Genomic DNA, 12,086 nt, shown 5'->3' with positions numbered 1-12,086 from the left:
CTTCCTTCCTTCCTTCTTTCTTTTTCCTTTCTTTCTTCTTTGTTTCTCTTCCTTTCTTCTTTCTTTCTTTTTTTTTTCTGAGACAGAGTCTTGCTTTGCCACCCAGGCTGGAGTGCAGTGGCATGATCTTGGCTCACTGCAACCTCTGCTTCCCTGGTTCAAGCAATTCTCCTGCCTCAGCCTCCTGAGTAGCTGAGATTACAGGTTCATGACACCAGGACTGATTAATTTTTGTATTTTTAGTAGAGACAGGGTTTCAGCATGTTGGTCAGGCTGGTCTTGAACTCCTGACCTTGTGATCCACCCACCCTGGTCTCCCAAAGTGTTGGGATTGCAGGGTGAGCCACCGTGCCCAGCTTGTTTTCTTTTGAAAATTGTGTGTTCATGTGCTTTGCCCACTTTTTAATGGGGTTGTTTGTTTTTTGCTTGTTAATTTACATTCCTTAAAGATACTGGATATTAGACCTTTGTCAGATGCATAGTTTGTGAACGTTTTCTCCCATTCTGTGTGTTGTCTGTTTATTTTGTTGATAGTTTCTTTTGCTGTGCAGAAGCTCTTTAGTTTAATTAGGTCCTCTTTGCCAGTTTTTGTCTTTGTCCTAATTGCTTTTGGTGTATTTGTCATGAAATCTTTGCCAGGCTCCTAGGTTATCTTCCAGGGTTTTATAGTTTTAGGTTTTACATTTAATCTTTAATTGATCTTGAGTTACTTTTTGTATATGGCGTAAGGAAGAGGTCTAGCTTCAATCTTCTGCATATGACTAGCCAGTTATCCCAGCACCACTTGTTGAATAGAAAAATCATTTCCCCATTGCTTTTTTTAGTCAACTTTGACAAAGATCAATAAGTGTTAGGTGTGCAGATTTATTTCTGGGTTCTCTATTCTGTTCCATTAGTCTTTATACCTGTTTTTGCACTAGTACTATGCTGTTTTGATTACTGTAGCCTTGTAATATATTTTGAAGTAGGGTAACATGATTCTTCCAACTTTGTTTTTTTTTTTGTTTTTTGTTTTTTGTTTTTTTTTGCTTAGAGTTACCTTGACTATTCAAGCCTTTTTTGATTCCATGTGAATTTTAAAATAGCTTTTTTTTTTTTCCTAATTCTGTGAAGAATGTCATTGTTAGTTTGATAGGAATAGCACTAAATCTGTAAATTGCTTTGGGCAATGTGGCCATTTTAAAAATATTGATTCTTCCTATCTATGAGCATGAAATATTTTTCTATTTGTTTGTGTCATCTTTGATTTCTTTGAGCAGTATTTTGCCATTCTTGTTGTAGAGATCTTTAACCTCCCTGGTTAGCTATATTCCTAGTTATTTTATTGTTTTTATGGCTATTGTGAATGGGATTGAATTCTTGATTTGGCTCTCAGCTTGAACGTTGTTAATGTATAGAAATGCTACTGTTTTTTGTACATTGATTTTGTATCCTGAAACTTTAAGTTGTTTATCACTTTTAGGAGCTTTCAGTTAGAGACTATGGGGTTTTCTGGGTATAGAATCATATCATATGCAAATAGAGATAGTTTGACTTCCTCCCTTCCTAGTTGGATTCTTTTCATTTCTTCTTCTATTTCTTTCTCTTACCTGGTTGCTCTGGTTAGGACTTCCTATTATGTTAAATAGGAGTGGTGAGAGTGGGCATCCTTGTCTTATTCCTGTTCTCAAGGGGAATGCTTCTAGATTTTGCCCATTCAGTATGATGTTGGCTGTGGAGTTTTCATAGATGGCTCTTACTGTTTTGAAGCATGTTCCTTCAATGCCTAGTTTGTTGAGGATTTTTAATATGAAGTGATGTTGAATTTTATCAAAAGCTTTTTCTGAATCTATTGAGATGGTTATTGCCTTTTGTTTTTACTTCTGCTTATGTGGTGAATCACATTTATTGATTTGCATATGTTGAACCAACCTTGCATCGCCGTGATAAAGCCTACTTGATGGTGGTGGATTAGCTTTTCAATGTGTTGTTGGATTTGATTTGCTAGTGTTTTTTGAGGATATTTGCATCTATGTTCATCAAAGATATTGGCCTGAAGTTTTCTTCTTTTGTGTCTCTGCTGGGTTTTGGTATCAGAATGATGCTGGTCTTATATAATAAGTTAAGGAGGAGACTCTGCATCCTCCTAAGTGTTGTAGCCCTCACAACTGGCCATTCTGGAACACTTCTACTTAATTGTTTTGAACATAGTCCAATGTGACCACCTGGCCAACTCTACATAACCCTTCAGGTCCGACACCTGGCATCAATCAAATTTCCCTCTGTCACTCACTCACTCGGAGAAGTTCTCCTCACTCTGTGCTGAGCTCAGACAAGATGCTGCCTAGCTTGACTCCTCTCTGCCGTGTCCCCTACTGCCTTGATGGATCCTGATGTGGTTTCTCAGATGATCGGCTGCAGAGTCAGTGTTCACTAGTTCTTTTGTTTCCTTTCCAAGAGAGTAGCACACAGGAACTCAGAATTCACATTTTACAGCTTGATTTATTTTATTATTTGAAAACATGTAGACAGAAAGATCCCTTTGGCCGAAGAGAAAGTCTAGAAATACATACAAGAATTTCATACATAAAAAGGTTAAAAAGATGAATCATTTTGAATAGTGTTAGGATACCAGGATAGATGTGTGGAAAAACAATTACATTTAATTCACCTCTTACATCTGACACCAAAATGAATTTTAAAAGCATCAAAGGTTTAAATATGAAAACTGAAAACATGAATAATTAGGAAAAATACTTAAAATCTTGGTGTGGTGAAGGCTTTCAAATCATGACCCCACAGCTAGTAGCTACGAACTGTTAATTTAACTGCATAAAAAATTTAAAATCTTGTATGGTAAAACTTATGACAAGCAAAGTCAAAAGACAAATGATAAATAAAAACAAATTTTCCTGTAATCCCAGCACTTTGGGAGACTGAGGAGGGTGGAACACCTGTGGTCAGGAGTTCGAGACCAGCCTGGCCAACATGGTGAAACCCCGTTTCTACTAAAAATACAAAAAGTTAACTGGTGTGGTGGTGGACGCCTGTAATCCCAGCTACTTGGGAGGCTGAGGCAAGTGAATCTCTTGAACCTGGGAGGTGGACGTTGTGGTGAGCCGAGATCAAGCCACTGCATTCCAGCTTGGGAAATGAGAGGGAAGCTTTTTCTCAAAAACAAACAAACAAACAAAAACACACACACAAGAAAACAAACAAAAAACAAATTGCAACTAAGATGCAAAGAGTTAGTTACCTGAACATATGACCATTCCTGTAAATTGATTAGACAAAGTAGCAAAACCACAACAGACAAATGGTAATGGATGCAAATGGATATTTGAATGAAGTGGATTGAATGAAATGGAAGGAAATGGAAGTCTGAAATTAGCATCACTGGGTCAAAACCAAGGTGTCAGCATGGACATGCGTCATCTGGAGACTCTAGGGGAGAATCTGTGTCTTGCCTCTTCCTGTTTCTGGGGGTTTCTGGCATCTGTGGTCTTGAGGCAATAGCATCTTCAAATCTCTTCTCACTCTGCTCCCACATCTCCTTCTCTCATGCATTCCCCTCTGTCTCTCTCTTATAAGGATACATGTGATTGCATAGGGCCAACCTGGGTAATATAGAGTTGCCGAGACCAGCTAGGTCGGGAGACCCTAACCCAGCAGTGCAAGAGGAATTAAAGACACACACACACAGAAATATAGAGATGTGAAGTGGGAAATCAGGGGTCTCACAGCCTTCAGAGCTGAGAGCCCTGAACAAAGATTTACCCACAGAATTATTCACAACAAACCAGTCATTAGCATTGTTTCTATAGATATTAAATTAACTAAAAGTATCCCTTATGGGAAACAAAGGGTTGGGCCGAATTAAAGGAATAGGTTGGGCTAGTTAACTGCAGCAGCAGCATATCCTTAAGGCACAGATTGTTCACGTTATTGTTTGTGGCTTAAGAATGCCTTTAAGTGGTCCTCTGCCGTGGGTGGACCAGGTGTTCCTCACCCTCATTCCTGTAAACCTACAACCTTCCAGCGTGGGTGTTAGGGCCATTATGAACATGTTACAGTGCTGCAGAGATTCTGTTTATGGCCAGTTTTGGGGTCAGTTTAGGGCCAGATTTTGGGGGGCCTGATCCCAACATAGAGTAATTGCCTCACCTCAAGAACCTTACTTTAATCACAGCTGCAAAATCTTTGTCATATCCAGTAACTTTCATAGAATCCAGCGATTGAGACTATTATCTTTGGGGGATCATTTTTCAGCCTGTCACATCCAGGTTATACATGGCAGCATTGTTTGTCTTAATTCAAGACTGGAAATGACCCAAATACCCATCAATGGAAAGCTTATTAAATGAATTATGACATACCCATAAAATGGAATATTATGTCTTTTCTGATATGTAAAGTTTGACAAGATGTTGCTTTAAATGAAAAATGTAAAGTACTAAACATGTGTGAGGTATGCTACCACTGGTAAAAAGTACAGACTCCCTCATATCCACATACTTATATTATGCATATGCCTGAGGATATTTTGAGCATTTCTGAAAAGATGCACAAGAAGTTAGTGACAGTATTTGCCTATTGAAAGGGGACTTGGGGAACTGGATGATTGGGGATGGGGTAGAAGGCAGGACTTATTTTTCATACTGTTCCCTTTATAAACTTTTAAATTTAAAACCATGTAGATTTGTTTCTTATTTAAAAACAATGGGTTTGAAGATCTCAATAAAAAAATCAGTGCATGTTCAAGAAAAAACACTTCAGCTGCTAGTACTGACTGGCTCTTGTTGTCCACCACATGGTCTACACCTCCCCTGCTGTGTTGTCCTTCACACAGGGCTCCCTGCCCGGCTCAGTTTCTCTGTACCTGCTCAGATCTTGCCACTGGTAGCTGTACACTGCAGGCGGCAGCCTTCTTGTAGACCAGTTACTTTCTTTACTGTCCACTTGACTGATAGGAAATCTGCTTCTTGCTGACACAGCAACCAGTGGGAGGGAGACTGCCCTTCTGTCCTCTCATCTCTCTCCAATTCTGTTCTTTCCCAGCTCTAGTAAGTAAGTGACAGATCTGCTGCACAACCAGACTGCAACTCAGGCATGCAATGCCATCTCCCCGAATCTTGAGAGAAACCCACACCCCTACCTTGCCTTGGGGCAGGAGGAATAGAGCCCCCTTGCAATGGGAAGGTATTCCCCCTCACTGCCTGCACTGTTCTCTCCACAAAGCTGAAACTCTAAGGGCTATGGACTAACATCCCTTCTTCAGCCATGGAGTTGGATGTAAGGAACTGCTTGTCTGGAATATTCTTTTATAGATTATTGTACTTCATGGTAAATCCTTAGCAGTACAGCAATCACATACCTCACACCTTCTAGCTGGAACACAGTTAGAAACTTGTAACAGGCATACAAAAGGCATTTTGAATATCCAAAGTAGATATGAGAATGTTTATTATCTAAATCTCCTGCCTTTAATTTACAAGAGAACACAGAGTTCCTAATTCTGAGCCTTTTATCCCTCACTTTACTCATGTTTATAACAGTCCCTATGACCTAATTTCCACCCTTAGCAGATTAGAAGCAACAAGTTATAACTGGGAAGAGGCAAATCTAGTAACTGCATAAAGACAATGAAAGCAGCAATAAAGTTACAACTCCCAACAAAAGGAAAGGCATAGAAACCATTTTAAAAAGAACAATAATAACAAACTCAGTGAAGGAGCAAATTCTTTATTTCCCTTGTGGTCATCATTTTAATTTAGCAAGGTACAATTTTTTGCATATTGACTCTCAGTTTTCAAATATTTAATGTGTCATGTTTTAGAAAGCAGATAAGTGCATAAGACATTTTTGAGATGTCTTTATCCTCATGTGTTTAGACTTCTTTTAATGAAAAATCAATATAAACATCATTTATCTATAGCAGCCTGTTTCATCTGTGATACCAGATACTCATCTCTGCAGTTAGGCATTTGACATATTGATACTGGGAACAGCAATACACTATTCAAATATGCATCTTGGTGGTCTTGTAACATAGAAATGGAACCAACTACTGTGCTTGAAAACAAAATTTCCACTATGCACTATATACATGTAACAAAATTTCTCATGTACTCCATAAATATTACAAAAAAAAAAAAAAGAAAAAGGAGTTTTTACATTGGACCTCTTCAAGTATGCTTCTAGATTCAGGTTAACACTAACATGCACTTATTGTAGATAATTCTCCCAGTTCACTTTTGTATACTACCAAAACATGTGTTTGTTCCATGACTCCATGTCACTTCCCACCTTGCATAAGCCCACAGGTTTGCATGGCAGGGTCCAGGTCTATGTAATTTTTTTTGTTGGGATTAATATACCTTGAATAAATGCTCATTTTATGTATGCATGAATGATTGTTGACTGAATTAAATATTCAAGTTTGCATGGCTTCTAACAAACAGCATTTTAAGGGATTTTGTTAAACACGCCCATAGACACAGATAATTGTCTAGGGATGGGGACAGACGCAAGGAAGGACCAGGCTTGGTCTTCCCATAATTAGATTAGAAAACACAGAGGGAAATTTGATTGATGCCAGGTGTCGGACCTGAAGGGTTATGTAGAGTTGGCCAGGTGGTCACATTGGACTATGTTCAAAACAATTAAGTAGAAGTGTTCCAGAATGGCCAGTTGTGAGGGCTACAACACTTAGGAGGATGTGCTTGAAACCTGTAGATCTGAAAACATAACAAGTATAGTTTCATGAACATTTCAGCTGCCTAAACATCTCTCTTTCACACACTTCTGATTCCTTATACAAATCTAAGATCAAGATAACCAGTTGGGGGCCATCAACTATTGAGAAAGAAGGCAATAAGACATTAATTTTACAAAAACATCTTGAAACTTGGGCCAGAATTCTGCTGCTTGAAGAGTCGTGGTTTTGTAGGAGAACCCCAGCAAGAATCAAATGCAGATATTTAGACCCGGGGTGAAGGACCACAGGACCAGATATTCCTCCATTGCTGTCTGGCGCTGGGGTTTGTAGTATTTTAATGAAGCAAGGATTGAGTCTGCTAAAAGTTAGAACACTTCTGTGTCTTGCTTCTTCTCGTTAGGGACTGTGGTCTCTTCAGCAGGTTTGGATGGGCTCTGGAAAGGGAGGCTTTTCACATTGAGTCCCTCTCCACTTGGACACAAAAAGGCTGCTTCTTGCAGTTGCGGATGTTCTTCTAACCAGAGGAGGCTGGTGTGCTGTGTAGCTGTGAGTCAGGAAGGCTCAACCAGAGAACAAGTTGGAGACAGACAGTGTGGCCCTGGGAGACGTTTCTGGCTCATGGCTTCAGTTGTTCCCACCCTCCACATTCCTTGCCTTGGTCCCAGTGGGACCCAGGTGGGTTTCTTGTCCCTGAACGTTTTCACTTATTTTTTATTTAAGCTACTTTAAGTGAGTTTCTCTTTCTTGCAATCTAAAGAGACCTCACAGGAACATGGGTTAATTTGTTGACATTTCTTTTTCAAATAAAAAGTGTGCACATCACATAATCTGAAATCAATGCTTATAACATGTAGGTGGGATCAATAACGTTGTGCAAATGTGAAACTGTGATTGTAATGATGCAAATTGCCACACAGTAATAGGAGAGTGTGAAGAAGCCAGTTTAGACTCAGGCTCACCTGTATTTTAATCTAGATTTAATTATTTATTTGCTGTGTGGCTTTGGGCAAATAACTTAAGCTTTCTGAAACTATTTTTTAATCTGTATATGGAGGAAACAGCACTTATTGTGCTGTTTGCTGAGAAAATTAGGATAATATATGTACAGTACTGAGCAATGGACCTGGCACTTAGTTAGATGTTTGATAAAGAGTGACTATCACATGACTGTGAGTACACAGGCAAGGAATTAGTTGATCAATCATGACTGTCATGGCAAATGTAAGAGTGAAATGAAAAACCTGTTTTATGAATAGAATAACCAGATATTGGCAAATGTAGACTTGTCAATGAGCAAGTGTGTGAGAAAGTTTGAAGTGTCTGTGGAGACGTAAGGAGATTCTGATTGAATGAAGAAACTGCCTAACAAAGAGTAAGAATTCCAAGGAATTAACCTACAGAATATACTTGTGCCACATGGAAAACCTGTGAACAACCTCAACTCATGTGGCATGTCATGACAGCTGCCAGAGAGCAGTAAAAGACTGAAATTCCCATATGCTGGATAAAGGTAAGATATTAACCACGGTTATTACAGTAACTATGGAAATTATGAAGGAGATTTGCAGAACAGATGGGCTAACCTCCAGATGCACTTCAGGGATTAACAGACCGCCTGAAAAATCAGAAGCCCATGTGTTTGGATTATTTCATCTGAACTTCTATGCTCATGTGATCTGGAGTCACAAAAGATACTGTCTCTCTTGAATAAGTTGAAGTGCTTTCCTGTAGATTTCAAAGTGCATGATATTCACCTGGAGATGCCAATCCTGTTCCAATGCAGATTCTGAGGCAGCAGATCTGGAGTGGGGCCTGAGATGCCCCGTGTCTAACAAACTCCAGGAGATGCTGACACCTGTGGTCCAAAGACGACAACTTTAAGTAGCGAGGTTCTATGAGTCAGAAAAAAATCAATGGTGAAAATAATTTTAAGCATTATTCAGTTTTTCTACTTCAGTAGGGCAATGTTTACATAAAGGAATTGAGAATGGAATAGATCTCTGAACAATGTACTCCTCAAGCCTACTTGCAAAATCTTGGGCATTGGAGACGAGCTTTGAGCTCAAAACCTGCAGGCATTAGCCTCAGTATTTCACTTGCTGTCAAACTGACAGGCCATTGCTTGCTGTCTACTTCTCCACACCTGGCACTTGTGACAACTTTGCCCTGCTTTTTAATATCAGTGCTACTGGTAGAAAGTGGATGGATAGGATATAGGGGCAATGACAGGAAGTGGCCTATGAAATCATGTCACAGTAGGATCTGTAATCCTTTCAACTGTGACAGTTCATTGTCACTTAGCATAAATTGTTGGTTATGAATATTTAACACATTTGCAATTAGCTCATCTACCAACATGATAACTGAGATGGAATAAACCATTGAATAAAGCTGCTAGGATTGTGTACATAATGCCTTTCTGATTATACACACTTACACATCTGCTTTTGCTTTTCCCTCTCCTCTGGTACTCTTTTGATTAATTTTTATAAAGACATATGCCACACCTCACTGCCTTCCGTGGTCTCATACTGTGCTAAGTAGATAAAGGCATTTTTCAGATTCTGGGTAGAAAATTTAGTCTTAAGTTTCTGAGGTGACACCATCTAATGCATGGTATCCAGCAGGAAGAATGCCTAGAATCTTTTGCTAATTTATCACCAAATCCATCTGTGGTCCAATTACCAAATTGCCCCAGTTTTTTCTGTTCCAAAAAGGCATTACATATTATCTGCTTGATTCATTCTAATTGGGTTGTAATGCAGATTAATTTAAAAATCCACAGAGGAGGGGATGACCACTTGGTTTAAAGTCAGGAAAGCTTGCAGTTCACTGGCTATGTGACCTTGTGTCTAATCTCTTCACCTTTCTGGGCTCCAGGTTCTCTTCTGTAAAGACAATGGTTAGTCATCACTTACTGATATTTAATTTTTAAGATCATAGGTTGTTCTCCTTGTACTGTTGGAATTAGCATCTTGCTACTTCTTCAGAGAAATAAAAGAAAAAAAAAACAAAGAAAAGTAGAGGAGATACTACAGAATAGTAAGTGAGAGAATAGGGAAGAGAATCATCTTGCTGACGGCTATTCAGCGGAAGCTTTTTCCTCTTGGTGAAAACAACTTGTAGCAGTAACATGGAAACTACTTGTGCTTGATCCAGAAAACAAAAAGAAAATGTTGCACTACTCAAACAGACACTATCTATATGCTTTGACTAATAATCAGTCCTGCTGCTAAAAGGTTTTCATTTTTCCTAAGTGCATTTCAATCTGTCATCGAGGTGGGGCAGGCAGGTCATATTATCTTTGGGCTCTTTGCTGAATTGTGCTGTCTGCTTTGTTGATAGTTCCATACTCTGTTTTTCTTCATGTTTTTAGAAAATGATCTTGATTATTTCTCCCATGCAGCTTGGATTTCTAAAAAGCTACTGTTTTGGAAATGCAAAAGGCAATGAGGAATATTGTAAGAGTTACCAGAAGTTGCCAATAATAATTGTTTTGCTACGTTACTTTGTATAGGAGTGTAGGACTTTTATGTTTGTAAAAATGCTTCCACATGCATTAGTTAACATATTTGGCTGATATTCCAAGACACAGTACCTTTTAGGATGGGCTTTTTCTAGTCCTTCTGCTGATGGAATCTGGAATCTAGCATTTAGAATCATCCCAGCACTGATTAGACGTTAAAGGCCAAATTTATGAGTCAGCAACCTTCTTATTTCCTGATTTCTTTCCTATTGATTTATCATGAGTCCTAAAAGAATATTTAAGCATTTACTCATACTTATTTACCTATCTAGTTTGTCTTTTGTCCAATAGTCATAAGGTGCCACCATCTATAATTTGCTAGATTATGGAGAAACAAATATATATGACAGCATTCCTACTCTGAGGGAGCTCAGTGTAACGGTAAAAACAGACAGGAAAATCCAGGCCCAAGATACACTGGGATAAGAGCCTTGCTGGAGGGAGACATGGATAAAGGTCACCCAGCCAGCGCAACCTGAGGACGGTCAGCAAACGCTCCCAATGGGTCAGTCATTAGGGCTGAACGTCATTAGCCAGAAGAATGGGTGGTGGATGAGAAGAAGACATCCTTCATTCAAAGACAAGAACCAAAACACAGAGATTTGGAGGTCCCAAGCACCATGACCAATAAGCAACAGCAACACAGCAAATGCATTTGATACTTTACTAATATAGTTACCTGTTTAACTCTTTATTGTAGAAATTAACAAATGTACACTCAAGTGAAGGAGGATAGTAAAAGGTCTTGCAGGCTCATAACCCAGCTTTTGTGATTTTGTGTTAGGAAAAATAAAACTCAGATCTACTGTCAGCTTTATGGCTTCAGGAGACTACATGACGAGACAGAAGAGAGGAGTCAGAAACAGGTTCATGCAGACATGGGAACAACAAATGGCAGACCCAGGACTGCAAATCTATGGAGGAAGGATGAAATATTCAATAGTAATGAGATCATTACTTAACCATATGAAAAAAATAAATTTGGATCCCTCCTTCACAATCTATGTTGTAAATATAAATTCCATGTTGGATTAAAGACCTGAACATAAACAGCAAATCATGAAATTTTTTGAGGAAACTATAGAAGAATATCTTTATGAACTTTGAGTAGAAAAGAATTTCTCACAGTTAAAAATCACAAAACTTAAAGTAATAAATTTAAATTTACCAGAAGAAAAACCCTACGCTTCTTGTAGGCCAAAATGAAAATTAAAAAGACAAGCCATAGTCTGGAAAAAAAATCATATACATATATTACATATAATATATACGTACACATATATATGTATAATCAGTGTATATGATCAGGATTCAATTCCAGAAAATATAAAGGACTCTAACAAAGATGAACACTCCAATAGAAAAATTGGCTAGTTACATGATAAATTTTTAGAAGAGGAAATATGAATAGTCAATGAATATATAAAAATGCATTCAACCTTAAGGTAATTAGGAGATTCATATTAAAGTCATAATGCTCTAGGGTGGGTTAAATAGAAGGATTCACCAGTATTTTGAATGTTTTGCATCTTAAACTGGATGGTGGGTGCACAGTGTTTCTTACATTATTCTGTGTGCCTTATATGCGTGAAGCTTCACAGAGATATCTTCATGTATGTATGTATATATTATATATTATATATAATATATATAAAAACATGCATGTGTGTATATATGTAGGTAAACTATATAAGTTGAATTTTATTAAATAAATTAGTATAAACTCTTTGCAGGGTTTCATTATCTACACAAGTGCCTTACTTAAGAATTACATTACAAAAAACTAGCTGGGCGAAATGGTGGGCGCCTGTAGTCCCAGCTACTCGGGAGGCTGAGGCAGGAGAATGGTGTAAACCTAGGAGG

This window comes from Colobus angolensis, unplaced genomic scaffold, assembly GCF_000951035.1.
Source record: "Colobus angolensis palliatus isolate OR3802 unplaced genomic scaffold, Cang.pa_1.0 Scaffold117, whole genome shotgun sequence".
NCBI lineage: Eukaryota > Metazoa > Chordata > Mammalia > Primates > Cercopithecidae > Colobus > Colobus angolensis.
This window is presented reverse-complemented; position numbering follows the sequence as displayed.